At 25.6% G+C, this 14,228-nt stretch overlaps 1 protein-coding gene across 6 annotated transcripts in view; it reads right to left on the reverse strand.

Annotated features, from left to right (window-relative positions):
• The window catches only part of LOC110281924 (uncharacterized), a 163,454-nt gene that overhangs the window by 71,785 nt on the left and 77,441 nt on the right, over positions 1–14,228 (reverse strand). For 2 of the 6 annotated variants that reach the window (XM_087167999.1, XM_087167995.1), the window contains exon 2: positions 13,199–13,265. The exons of the other annotated variants lie outside the window; for them this stretch is intronic. The gene's annotated coding sequence lies outside the window, so the exon portion shown is untranslated. The remainder of the gene's footprint in view (positions 1–13,198; positions 13,266–14,228) is intronic. 6 annotated transcript variants of the gene reach the window in all.

Raw genomic sequence — 14,228 nt, forward strand, 5'->3', positions numbered from 1 at the left:
GTAGAGAACAGAGATAAGCTGAAAGAAAGGCTTGAACAGAGATAGGCTGAAAATGATAATTGCTGATGAAAAGTAAATCCAGGAGAGCAAAATAGAAAATTGCTTCAAAACAAAACAGAAGTCAAACCAAAAAAAAAATTAATAGCTAGATGTCTTTTATTTGAGTGGATTGCGGAACTAATGACCTCAGTAAATTGTTTTCTTATCTTCTACCACAGCAAACTAAGGGATTAATCTAAAGAATGATATTTCTTTTATTTTTTTTAGTATCAAACTAGCTCTCGGCAAACGAGTGACTAGGCCTAATTTTGACTTCATGACAGTTATTATTCATAACAAAATTGATATAGAGTGTGAAGAATTGTGAGGAAAAATTGTTCGTTGGTTTCATTGCATAAAATTAAATAAAATTTAATATTTTTAGTTATTTTATTATTTGAAGTTTGCTTTAAAAATAGCGTTTAAACATCCAGCAAAGCATTTGAAAAATATTGCTGTTGCTTTCTTTCAATTTTTTTTAATATTTTAGAAATTATTTTATTATGCAAAATAAATAGGACAAAAAGTACTTTTTAACAAAGAAAAAAAATCTCCATATTTCCATGTTTTTAAACTAATGATTTATTACTAACAATGAAATTTGCTGTTTCAAAAAAAATGGGAATAATGCTCAGTGGTCCTCTTGAACTGAGCTCAAACTTACAATTGGAAATCCTATCATGTGTTTGATTCAAGGTTACCAATTTTTTGATATTCTTGATGGTTTTAACTCAGAAAAAACCATCATGTCAAACCTCTGTGTCAAAAATATTAAAAGCCTAAAAAAAGTGTATTTCAGTATTGGTATCAACATTATTATTTATATTTTAATTTTCAAAACTATTCTACTTTTCTTAGACAAATTAAAACATTCTGTGAAGAAAATTTCTAGGGGATCTAAACTTTTATTACAAAAGCATACTTGAAATATCGACCATTATATGCTAACAAAAGCTCTTCTGAAAGCTCTCTAAAACTGCAAAGTTGCTTTGAAGTTAACATACTATTGAATATTTTACATACTTACATACTAGCATATTAACATACTAATGAATATTTATGCCATCTCTAAATTTCATGAAAAACTAGATAACATAAAACTTTGAAAATTTATAATTTGGAGAAATTCGTATTTTTAAGTATCTTTTATTTTATTAAAATTTAAGCTTTAACAACTTTAACTATTTTTTTCGAATTAATTTAGATTCAATACTTTTTGTTAAGACTTTAAAGACGCAGATAAAATTTTTAAATTCTCCGAATTTAGGTTAATCCAATTGGTTAAAGCTTTAAAATTTGTTTCGAAATACAATATTTCATATATTTAAAAAATATCTTTCGTTTAACGTTTGATGTAATAGAAATATTCTCAATAAACCATTTTGTTGTTTCTGAACATATTTTAAACCAAGCAAATTAACAAACAGCAGCTATTACCACAATCACGAAATATTAAGAATAAATACATACTGATTACGCAAAAATAGCAATTAAATTAGTAATTCATAAAAATATACTTCAAATTTATGCAATTATTATTTCATAACTCACCAAAATTAGTTCCGAAACTAATAACAAAAGCTGCGTCCAGAAATAACAAGTTAAAAATTAAAATCTAACAAAAGAGAAAATTTCGCAAATTTCTCGAAATAAAAAGGAAAACACTCAATTACAAATTAATGACATTAAGTTATGATGGAATTAACAAGTTTGTCCTTTAATATAGACTAACAAGGGAGTAACCTATTTCAGAGTTTTTCCTATAAGATTTTATTCTCAAGATTTTGTTCTTTTATTGCTGTCGATACAGGTTTTAATTTAATACGTTACTTTTAAGTTGTTAAATGAACAAGTAAAGAAGTTTTTGAATGATGTTTGACATCGCCCTAAATCACGTGAATAGAAACACTATCTGGGCCAAACTTGAGACACCAAAGAAATATCAGTTAATAAGTTGGGTAAGGCGAGTTAAAAACTGATACATTTCCCATGATATCGCCACCTTCTAAGAGTTCCGGCTTTTCAATTTTTTTCATTATTTTATCTTATTCTTTTGGAAAGCGGTAAATAACTTTGATTAAATCATGGTATTATTTAAAATAAAATGAATGAATACGAATAAACATTATCAGTTAAAGCCATCAACCTCATTTGTTAATTAATTAATTAGCCATATGCCAATCATGTAATCAAATTTTATAAAATTAACTCATTCCTTTTCACGCTTTACTAACTTCTTAATAAATAAGATTTTGTGTAATAATGTCATTTTATTTTTACGCATTAGGATTTTATCTTAAGGAAAACAAAACAGGTTCCTCCCCCATTTTATACACTTAAAACTAAACAATTAGGTAAAATTTAACTAAAGCCATGTTGTATTATTAACAAATATGGCATGCACATCACATTTTAAAAAAATTTATGAATTATTTGAATTGAAAAAAATAAGGAAACTTAAACAACCATTCTAGAATACTTTCAAAGCCTACATGTTTTAATGTGTACTAAATGTATGCTAAAGCAGAAGCAATATGCGCATCACACCTACGCACCAATCATTTGTACAGTGCTCAAAACAACAAAAAAAATCTGAATACCATTTTACTTAATAATCACGTTCTTATCTTATTTAATAATCACTCAATCTTAAGGGTTTCAGGGAGTTGACTAAAACATGCTAATTATTTAGTGCAGACGATGTTTTAAAATACGAAATCGAACACAAAGAAGTACTTTCTCTTAAAAAAAATTACCTTTTTTTTGACAGGTTCAGATTTTTGAATCCCAATAATGTAGGGGGTAGTCGCAATGTGAGAAATATGGTCCCAATAGTTTAATCAAGAGAGCGGTCCTAAATTTTGATCCCTTGATATTAATTTTATTTTTTACGTATTTCGTCATATCTCGAGAAATTTTTAAGCGAATATGAAAAATTTTACACACAATTTCAAAATTCTTTTATTCAAGGAACATTCTATGCAAAAAGAAACTTTTAGTTAGTATTTATTATTTTTTAATATTTTATTTTTTAATATTTAATTTCATTATATTTTGTTTTTTAATATTTTATTTCTTAATTTTTATTTTTTAATATTTTATTTTTTATTATTTTATTTAACAGTAATCGAAAACATTTTGGATTGTTAGGTATACAATATTTTACATCATTTTAAAAAATGTAATTTCTCATGGCAAAATACAAAATTTGATTAAAGTTGGACAAGTAGTTCCTGAGAAATTGAATTTTAAATAAGTCTTATTTTTAAAATTCGATTTCTAAGGAATTATTCACCCAATTGTAATTTTTGATTTTAATATAGTATGAATAGACAAAATAGAGAGTTTATCAATTTTCTGGCATAGGTGCTGGATGTACTGAACTTTTAAACCATATGCAAAAAATAAAATCAACATTAAGCGGTCCAATCTTTGGACCGTCCTCTTGACCAAACTATTGAGACCATATTTCCCAGAATGCGGCTACCTCCATATTTTGGAAGTCAAAAATCTGAATCCGATTAAAAAAATGCTATGATTACTAAAAAAAGGAAACTTTTGTGTCTGATTGCGTGACTGAAAATTTAGTCTGCACTAATTAATCAGCATATTTAAGGTCACTCCCTTGATCCACAAAGGTTGCAAACCTAAATATTGAGAAAGAATTTTAATACTATTGGAGAATGATTATGAGATTGGCAAAAAAATCAAATATTATTATACTTTAAATTCGCACAAATATCGCCTGTAGATATTTTTTGACATGTTCAATTTCGAGATTTTTTCATGAAGAGCATAAGCTTGGGAAAACTATTAAAATTCCTTAAATTAATTTTAATCCTTTATAAACTAACTATAGAAATTTAAAGAAAGAAAATATCGTAAACCTTGAAAACAATTTATGTAACGTTTTAATTTCTGTGACGTTTTATTTTGCACAATGTTTTAATTTCTGTAACGCTTTATTTTGTACAATGTTTTAATTTGTTTAACGTTTAAAATGCTTTTGAAAAAAATTCCTTTAAATGATCTTTTTAAAACTCTGATGAGAAAAAATATTTAGTTGCCAGAATCCAGAGAGCTTGTTGTTAATTTGACATTCGTCAAAATAGCATTCGTTACACATTGCGGCAAAAATGAAACAATTCGGATTCTAAAGAAGTTATACATCTGGAGCTCAAGATGAACAATTCTTAGAGTTTTATTGCTATCAAAGTATTTCTATTGTGTAGCTAGGAGTGCATGGATCTATCACTTTATAGATATGGTGGGATAATATTTATCGTGTTGCCTGTAAAAGCTACTAAAACTCCTTAAATTAGTTTTAATCCTTTACAAACTAACTATAGAAATTTAAAGAAATAAAGGATCATAAACCTTGAAAACAATTTATTTGACGTTTTAATTTTCGTACCGTTTTATTTTGTATAACGTTTAATTTTATACAATGTTTTAATTTGTATAACGTTTTAATTTGTATAACGTTCATAATGTTTTTAAAAAAATTTCTTTGAATGCTTTTTTTAAAACTCTGAGAGAAAAAAATAGCTGCCATAATCCAGCGAGTCAGTTGTTAATTTGACATTCTTCAAAATAGCATTCGTTACACATTGCGGCAAAAATGAAAAACAAATTAGCTGCCAGAATCCAGAGAGCTTGTTGTTAATTTGACATTCGTCAAAATAGCATTCGTTACACATTGCGGCAAAAATGAAACAATTCGGATTCTAAAGAAGTTATATATCTGGAGCTCAAGATGAGTAATTCTTAGATTTTTATTGCTATCAAAGTATTTCTATTGTGTGCAACGAAGCTTGGAGTGCATAGATCTACCACTTTATAGATATGGTGGGATATAGTATTGTTTTTCGTGTTTAGTTACGCGTTAGAACTGCGTAACTAAAGGAATATTCTCGAATGAAAGTTTTATTCTTACTAAAATGATAGCATTAAGATTATCAAGTAAAATTCTTTTCAGTCTGTTAAAAACTTTTAAAAAATTTTACCCCAGTGAACATTTTAATATACAGGGAAATAATTTATCAGATTATCCAATCTTATTTATACATACATCTGTATTACGTAACAACAAAATCATTGCACTGTAAGAAATTCAGCATCAAATTACGGTAAATAGTTCCGGCACTCAGTTTGCCAATACTTTTTACCGTAAAATCCATTTTTACCCAGGAACATATAACTGAACAAAAAATCTGATATACCACAGTTTTTACAATAATAATTGAAGTAAAATTGTTGGATAACTCTAATTAAAAAAATTTTATTGTAAAAATTATGGTGAAATAGATTTTACAAATGATGCATCCAAACTGCCAGTACTCTATACCGTAATTTTTCGAATTTTTTTACAGTGTGGGTATTTCTCTAAGTCGGCAATATTTTAGTTATAAGAGTTTGACCAATTGTTGCTTTTGTTAGGTACGATATTTTTTTATGCATATTCATTTTATTGAAGTTTTACGTCGAAGAATATGTGGCTATTTAAATTTGCACTGTGTTTGTTGGTAATTTGTTGATGAATAATTTTTTGATTTCTTAAAATTGCGGTTTTTATTTCTCGCTATATGTCACAGATATCCCACAAAATAGCACTTTTATTTATCATACTTTTAAAAAAAAGGAATTAACAAATCAGATGTTAAAGACGGATTAAAACAAATAACTGACTACACGAATAAGTAATACATCTTTAGAAGATTTAAGCAACCTGATAGCTTTTGAACGCAATAAAGACGCAAAGATCTAAAATGTACTATTTAGAAATAAAAGCACTATAAAATGCGTGTTTATTCTTTTCATAAATTGAAATTCAGTACCAAGTACTATTGGAGAATGATGTAATTTTAAACAAATTTCAATTGAACTTTTTTATAATTAAAAGCAATTAACCACATTAATTCAAAAGCAATTAATCACTAACTAATGTCCATAAACTTTTTACAGATCTTGGAGTTTTACTCAATATTATTATTTTGAGGGAAGAATCCAATATATTTTTATATACTTATTTTTCTTATTGAATATCATAAAATGGCAGACCACGAAGTGAATAGTGGAGCCAGTTTATGTAATAAGAACAAAATCGTATAAAATATAACAATTTATTTTGACTTTAAAAAATTAAACTTTGAAATGTAAAGAAACAAGTCGAAATTAATTTTTATTTTTGTTAAATTTGTAGCTTATCTGTATTTTAACTAATTGTCAAAGTATTTTACTATGATTTGAATTAGATCTCTAAATTACTTGAAGCATTTGATTAAAATAAAACTAGCAACTCTTACTCAAAATATGCATTTTTGTTAAAATTGATTTTAACAATTATGCTACATGCTGAGAAATTTCATTAAACTTTAAAAGTTCTCAATGCTCAATGTTCTAAACATAAAGACTTTATTGTCACTCAAACAAAATTGAATAATTTAAAATGCATAAAAATGAAGGCACGAAAAGATTTAATGTCACTCAAAGAAAATTGAAGACTATAAAATGATGTTGAAACATAACTTCACTTTACATTGCTCAAGGCAAAAGAATAAGAGCATATTTTAATTTAAAAACATGATTCGTAAATTGCTACGGTAGATAAAATAAATTTTAAAAAAATGATTCACGTTGAAGCAAATCTTTCTCATTTATTTCATAACATTAAAAATATGAATCAAAAACTCAATTTAATTGACATGCAAATAATTCCAAAAACACTTCATTGTTATAAATTTTTTTCTACATAAAATAACTCATGGATTTGTACACTATTATATCATGACCAGTATTAGCAAAAAATAAACATGTCGTTAAAATATTCGTCAATAAATATTGATTCTCAAATGTATAGTTTCATAAGAATTTCGTTTTTTGTCGAAACGATTTACTTCTTTTTTAACAAAGAGAAGTTATGGAGTGAAAGAATGGTAAGACAAAATATTTATTTCAAAATAATTTTCATGACGAAAAGGATTTCTTTAATAAATATTTTTATATAATATTGTAAAAAATAATTTTTATACATAAATATGAAAATAAAGTGCTTTCTTACTAAAATTTCGCAGTAACAGAATTTTAAAATTACAAAAAATTATGTAATTTGAAAAGTTTCTAAATTAGCTTTTTTGTTTGTTTGACTTGAGAGTATTTTTTGAAAAACTTCGTTACTTCCAAACAAATATATTTCAAAAAATAAAACAGTTTATTTTAAATTTTAAGTCATATGTCTGACATATGCCCTTTATCCAAGAACAATGCTAAGTTGTATATAGATAATCCTCGAAATTCAAAAACCAAAGGGAATGCTATCTTTAATAATTATGTAAACATTTTTTATGTTTATATTTGCCAATGAAACAAGCATTCGCGAGCAATATTTCTTAAACTTGGTAATATTTTCGTTGAATATTATTTTTCTGAATTTAAAGTATTGTTTAAATATGCATAAAAAATTACTTATTAATTGAATGATTTCCACTGAACTTAATTACTTCTCATTGTTTTATAATTTTTTTCCTTATTCATTATAAAATTCAAAACTTGAATTTAGCGAGATACTTTTAAAAATTGCATGTTTTGGAACTCTTTTCTTGTTTTTCTTAACTCTTTCTTACTCGGTATCTATAAAAAAATTTTTTAAGGTTTTTCTTAAACTAACACGATAAGATTGAATTTTTTTATCTAACTTTTTTACCATGAATTAACCTCCTTTTGGTTTTCAAACGAAATGAATATAAATGCGCCTTACAGCAATTTAAAAATGAGTTATTAAAATACAAAAACTATTCAAACTGTCATTGTTGAAAAAAACATCGAAGCATCAATTTCATCAAAAAATTGTGTCAAATAATACGCTTTTACCAATGTCTTACTTATAATAGAGCAAATGAACACCAAAAAGAGAAAAAATGTTCACATAAATGTTCAATACATTTGCAACTGAACTTGGAAGTGAAATTAATTTAGAAGTGTATTTGTTTCATTTGAAAAATGGTTGATATACAATTTCATCACAAGCCCGTCTAACAATTCGAACACAATTTTTTACCCTCATTGAGCTTGGATTTTGGTATTGAGACAATCACATCCTTATAAGGCGCAATTGATTGATTTTTTTAAAAAACACAAGAAACTTTGCATATATATCAAAAAGTTGAAATCAGAAACAACTCCTAAAGCTTTGCATCAAAATAATTTTAATACCAATCTATAACTTTAAAAATTATGAATCACCAAAAATTAAACGTTTTAGAGATAATGTTTTAGGTAAATGATGTATTTTATAATGTTTCTTTGGTTTATCCATATATTTTATCCGAATCTGAGAAAAACATTCCAAAATGTATCTTAAGCTGATTCACTCATGTTATTTTAAGTTGTTCATCCAATGAAATGATGTAATGTAGTGTGAACTACAAATATCAATAATACTAATAAGCTCGTGAAAATCAATCAATAATTAAGAGGGTTCAAATTCTAAGCAAGTAAAAAAAAATTATGAACTGAGTTTTTAAATAAAAGTATTATATATACCCAGAGATAAGAGTGGACTAGAGGTTTGAATAAAACATTTTCTGTGAAGGGCTAGTAGAATTTTTTTCCCCAATTTGATGTTAGATTAATTTATAAATCTAAAATTAATTAATAAATCTAAATTTAGAAAATAATCTTAGAATCTCATAAAATATGTTTATTAATTAAAATAATATAGCTAATAAATAAAGCCATGATGGGTAAACGATAAACGTAACATTATAACTAAAACCATGAATATTTTTCAGTTTCCAAAACAGGCCTCTTTCACAATACAGATATTTTCTAATTTATATTGTATGTTTATAAAAGACATCATTTTAAAGAATCAGGATTCAAACTGTTCAAAAAAGGGGTAAACACAAGCAGATGTGAGAACTTTAAGACAAAAAATTTTCTGGAAAAAAAAATACTCAAGTTTTAACTCAAAATGCTTAAGTACGAAAACTAGTAGTACTATCAAGAAAAACATTAGAAAGAATGCACTCTAGATGTATAAACAATAATGTTTACATGATTACAAAAATGTCACATTTGACATTTTTGATTGTAGGCATTCGAAAAAGGATATTTGAGAGGTCATTTTAAGGTATAAAAAATGCTTCAGAAACTTTGGACTAACTCAAAATCAACTTGGAGAATTGTACTTTTTAATTAATAAAATTTGAGATAAATTATGTTTGGAAGTATTTCTCGTTTTGGAGTATTTCATAAAATGTTTTGTTTAAAAAGGATTCAGAAAAATTTTGATAATCACAGAGTTTTAAAAAGTTACAGTTTATTTAAACATTTGCCAAAAAAGTATTACTCCAAACCATATGTTTTCTTTTTTTATAGTATTTTAATTTATAAAAAAAAAGAAATTCATTCGCCAATTACAACTTTGAAAAAACTAAATTGTTAACTTTCACAAATTGATATATTGCCTCATAACTTAAATCTTAAAGTGAGAGTTGAAGCCAAACAATACAATATATATTATAATTCATATAAAGCAACTGAAAATAATAAAAAGCATAATTAATAATAAACAAAGGAAATCAAATATACGTCTGACTTTCACTTTTTTTCAAACAATTCATGAAACCTATTATTCACTACCTTCTACGCTTTTTTAAAGATTCAACATTATAATTACAATCTTGTTTTGATGCAACTCTTTCTTCAATTATATGAGAGAAGTTATAATTACGTAAATCGTTACCCTCAATTTCAAAGAAGGTTATTCGTTTCTGATGTAGATATCAGAAAACAAAAGTGATATGCTATTGAAAAGTGAAATGACTAAACAAGAGAAATTATATAGAAATTGTTTACATATTCTGTATTTGGTGAACCATGTGTTGTAACAAATTATACAAGAGGCTAAAATACACTAGATTTAAAAAATGTTTGCTGATATAATTTGTTATAAATATACATAACTCCATAGTGTTATAAATATATGTTTTATTTAATATTTTTAATATTATTCTTCAATTAAATTTTCTAATGTTTATTCTACAAAATTTTCTAAACATTTCTTACACATAAAAATATCTCATAAATAGTATCAATTAATGTTTAAAATGTATTATATCTTTTGTAGTGATTAAAAAGTTCTGCAAAAAAAATCTACATTCGACAACACACTTTCATAAATAAAATTTAAAAAGAAAATTGGTTAAGACACATAGGTATTTACTTTAATTTGAAAATTTTAATTATTTTGAAATTTTAGCACAGATAAAAGCAACAAAACAATATTTTCAGCAATAAATAACTTTAAAAAGTTTAATGTAGACAAAGACTTAAGATATTTCCAGGCAAAGTAGGGAATAAATTAAAATCGAGTAAAATTTTCGAGTTCGCAGTTTGATTATTTGTAAAACTATCAAACGTCCAAAATTTTTATGTTTTCAATTAACTGAAAATAGAAAAGAAAGCTAATCAGAATTTTACTTTTAAATCATCTTCCACTGTTTTCAGTAGCGAAAATAAAATAAAATTTTTTTGTAATTTGTAAAAGAAAATTTTCTTTCAATTTCTAGATACAATAAAAAACAAAAGAAATAATAATAGTGAAATACTGTGAAAATCGAGAATATTCATTTAATGCTTTCTATTCAAAGAATATTGTCAAATTCTATTCAGTTTAACTGACTAATTAGCTAACTTGTATAAAATTGAGAAGAAAAAACTATGTATGTAATTTTGGAAATATTTGGTTCGATTTCAATCTGAATATTGGTACTTTTTAAAAGAATGCTACTGAATAAAATAAGAATCTAAAAAAGACTTTTTTCAAAAAAATTTTGTTGCTTTTTTGGGGATAAAAAACGCAAAACAGAAAATGTTTAACTTAAAGTAACCACCCCTAAATATAAAATATATTTTGCAAAGCGTTACAGTTTCCAATGACCAGAATGCTTAGGTTACTTTATGTTTTATTACCGACGTTGAACAGCCAACCCAATTCTGAGTTTACAACTATCAATGTTCAATTCCGTTATTTTGAACCCAATCTGAAAGTCAAAGGAAGTCTTGGATTGAATAGTGGGAGAATTTTGCCTTTTTGATCGAACTAACCAACACTTGCGTTGCATGGTAAGGAAAAACACTAAAAAAACCCACGGTTTAACCTGACAGTTAGCAAAGAAACTCTAACCCATGGTTCATCGACAATTGAGGATATTTTATGCCAGCACTGAGGTCAGTGTGAGACGGACGTGGAATTCATATCGACTAGTCATGACTGAGATTCGAACCCGGTTCTTGAGAGGCAAGTGCTCTATCTTCTGAGCCACCAGGGCTCTGCTAATTCTTATTGAACTTTGCAGCATTCATTCAAAAAAAATTTTACAAATCACAGGAAAGTAAAGCTGTATAAAATATGGTTAGCTGTACGGGTAACGATTTGCAAAATCTTTCTACTAACAGGTTTTCTTTTCCTGCTGTTGAAAATATACATTTTTAAATATAAAATAATACTTAAAACAAGGCAGGTAAAGTTTCGAAAATATGCTTATAGTTGCTTTTTACCATTTGCAGTGATAATTTGCAAGTTTTGAAATTCCCGATGAATTAAAACGTAATTTGTTTTTTACGTGATTGATTTAATTTTTTAATTTATTTCAAATTGTGATTGAAAATAATAATATAAATTATTATTAATAAATTAACTGAATTAATAATTAATATAAATCCTATTATTAATTAAATTGTTTTTTACGATTTCAACTATTATTAAGAGCAATCAAAAATTAGATAGTGAATTTCAATTGTTTTGCATTTAAGATTGTTTTTTCATGAAAAAGAAAACCGTGACTCTTTTAACTTAATAAGAAGTTTGCTGACAAAAAAATAAATAATATAAAAAAAGTATAATTTTAACATTTTTCTTAGAAAATCTAAACGCAACATTTTCTAATGGTTTTACATTTGAAAACAACAGCTTTAATTCATAAATTCTTATTTCTTTTATAATAGAGAATCTCAAAAGAGCCACTGAAAACAGGGGAAAAAAGCAAAAACAACATCAGTTTCAAGGAAATGCGTGTCTTGCATCACAAAAAGTCTAGAAAAAAATCAGTCATCAGAGAGCGTGAGTTTGCAACTATGTCGGAACCTTGCATTGGACCAACATACCGCCGCGTCACGTAAGATAGTCTTATGACTTGTATCATACTTATTATCTTGCTTTTTCTGCTTATTGTTATTTAGAAAGCCTTGAAGAAATACAAGAAGTAGAAAAAATAGAATAATCCAAAATTCCTCGAAACTTTTTCCAAATCAGAAAAAAAGTCTCATTTATAGCTTAGTGAAAGAAATTTTCAGAAGACAATTAAATATAAGAAATTAATATATGTTTCAAATCTCAATTTTCCAATCTAGTTAGTTTCTTTGAATTAAGGAGTTGCTATTATTCAATTACTTAATGCAATTGTAAAACTAGTTAAGAACATATAAAAATATTTTAAAAAATACTTTCCCGTAACATATTAGAAACTCGTAAAAAAATAAAATACTACACATGTTAATTGGAATGAAAATTCTAAAGAAATAATTAAATAGAGGACTATATTTGTTTTTCAGCACAAGGAATACAAGTTATTATGTTTAATGATATTAATTAGAAATTATAGTTGGAGCATAAACTATAAATATTTGGTGTTTTGTTTTCTTTTCTTTCAAATAAAAGCAATAAACTATCATAAACCCCAAAAAGCATATTTTTACAGTTTTGCACTATTATTGCTCGATTAAAGCATGTTTTTAATCTGATTTTTTAAGTAATGATTTGTTTTGATTAACTTTTTATTTCATATTTTGTAATTATATATTTGTATAATCTTAAACATAAAAGACATATATTTTTTCTTAATTAAGGCTCTAGATTGATTCTTATTTTTATTCAAGATTTCATAAATAGTCAACACAAAAAATTGTTTTAAAAACTCTCAAAGTTTTCCAAATTACAAAGGTTAAATTACACCAAAAGTACTTAATCTGAAGAACTAAAATTGAGCTATTACATGAATAGATTTGTAGAGATATATTTAAAAAGACATAAAATATCTTCAAATAATCATTAACTTATTCATTTGTAGTCAATGGAAATCGTTCGAGAAAAAATTACCTCAAAGACTTTCAAACAATTCAGCAGAAAATTTACAACAGATGATCTGGTAGAAGCAAACACTTACCTAAAAAAATTAAACAAAATTAATATAGAAAGAAAAATTATAAACAAGTTCATTTTTAAATACGAGTTTAAATTAATCGCAAGTAGATAAAACTAAAAAGATATTAGCTCAGACAAAATAAGTTTTTAAAATTTATATTTTTAAAAATATCTCAACATATTTCACGTTGAGCAAAATATATTACTGAAATCATCTTCAGCCATATAAAATTTGATGAGAAGTGTTTCGAGCCATTTAAGTATTATCTACACTGTCTAAAAAAGCCAGAAAACATTGCCAACAAATTTAAATTTCTTAATTATAACCTGAAAATGAAAAGAAATACTACAATAGCTTCATTTTTCTTAAAATATGTTTGTCAAACAATAATAAATAAAAAAACTAATAATTTGCATATGCATTAAAATTTATTTACTTAACTGTACGTAGTTTATAATTTTAGGACACTATCAAGGTGAATTATTTTATTGTTATTTCCAATCAAACGAATATTACATTTTATTACTTATATCAATTACTTTTTTTCCTGAAAATAATTCCTCCTTTCTATAATTTCAAACAATAAGTTATATTTTAGAAATTTGTTTGTACGTCTTAGAGCAAGAGTAATTAACTTTGTTTTATTGTTATCCTTTTTAGATAAAAACTTGTATGCATTCTATGTATACCAATTATATGTTATATTATATACTCAAACAAACGAACAGATGCATAGAGTACGTATTACTGGTGAACGTACTCTGAAAAAGATTAAGCGTTTATTTGGAGTAAAATAATTCGTATCACTTGTAAAATAATTCGTATACTTCCTCACGATATTCGTGAATTTTTAAGGAGATCTTCCCGTTTTCATTTGTTGTTCAGAACATTTTAATAAAATTTTGAATTTTTTTCCAATTTATTGAAATGATAGCAAACATATTAAACAGTACGTTGTTAAGAACGGAGGAAGCTCAGCCTTTG

Source organism: Parasteatoda tepidariorum, chromosome 7 (assembly GCF_982258835.1).
Source record: "Parasteatoda tepidariorum strain Cologne lab strain chromosome 7, Ptep-v5.0, whole genome shotgun sequence".
Lineage (NCBI taxonomy): Eukaryota > Metazoa > Arthropoda > Arachnida > Araneae > Theridiidae > Parasteatoda > Parasteatoda tepidariorum.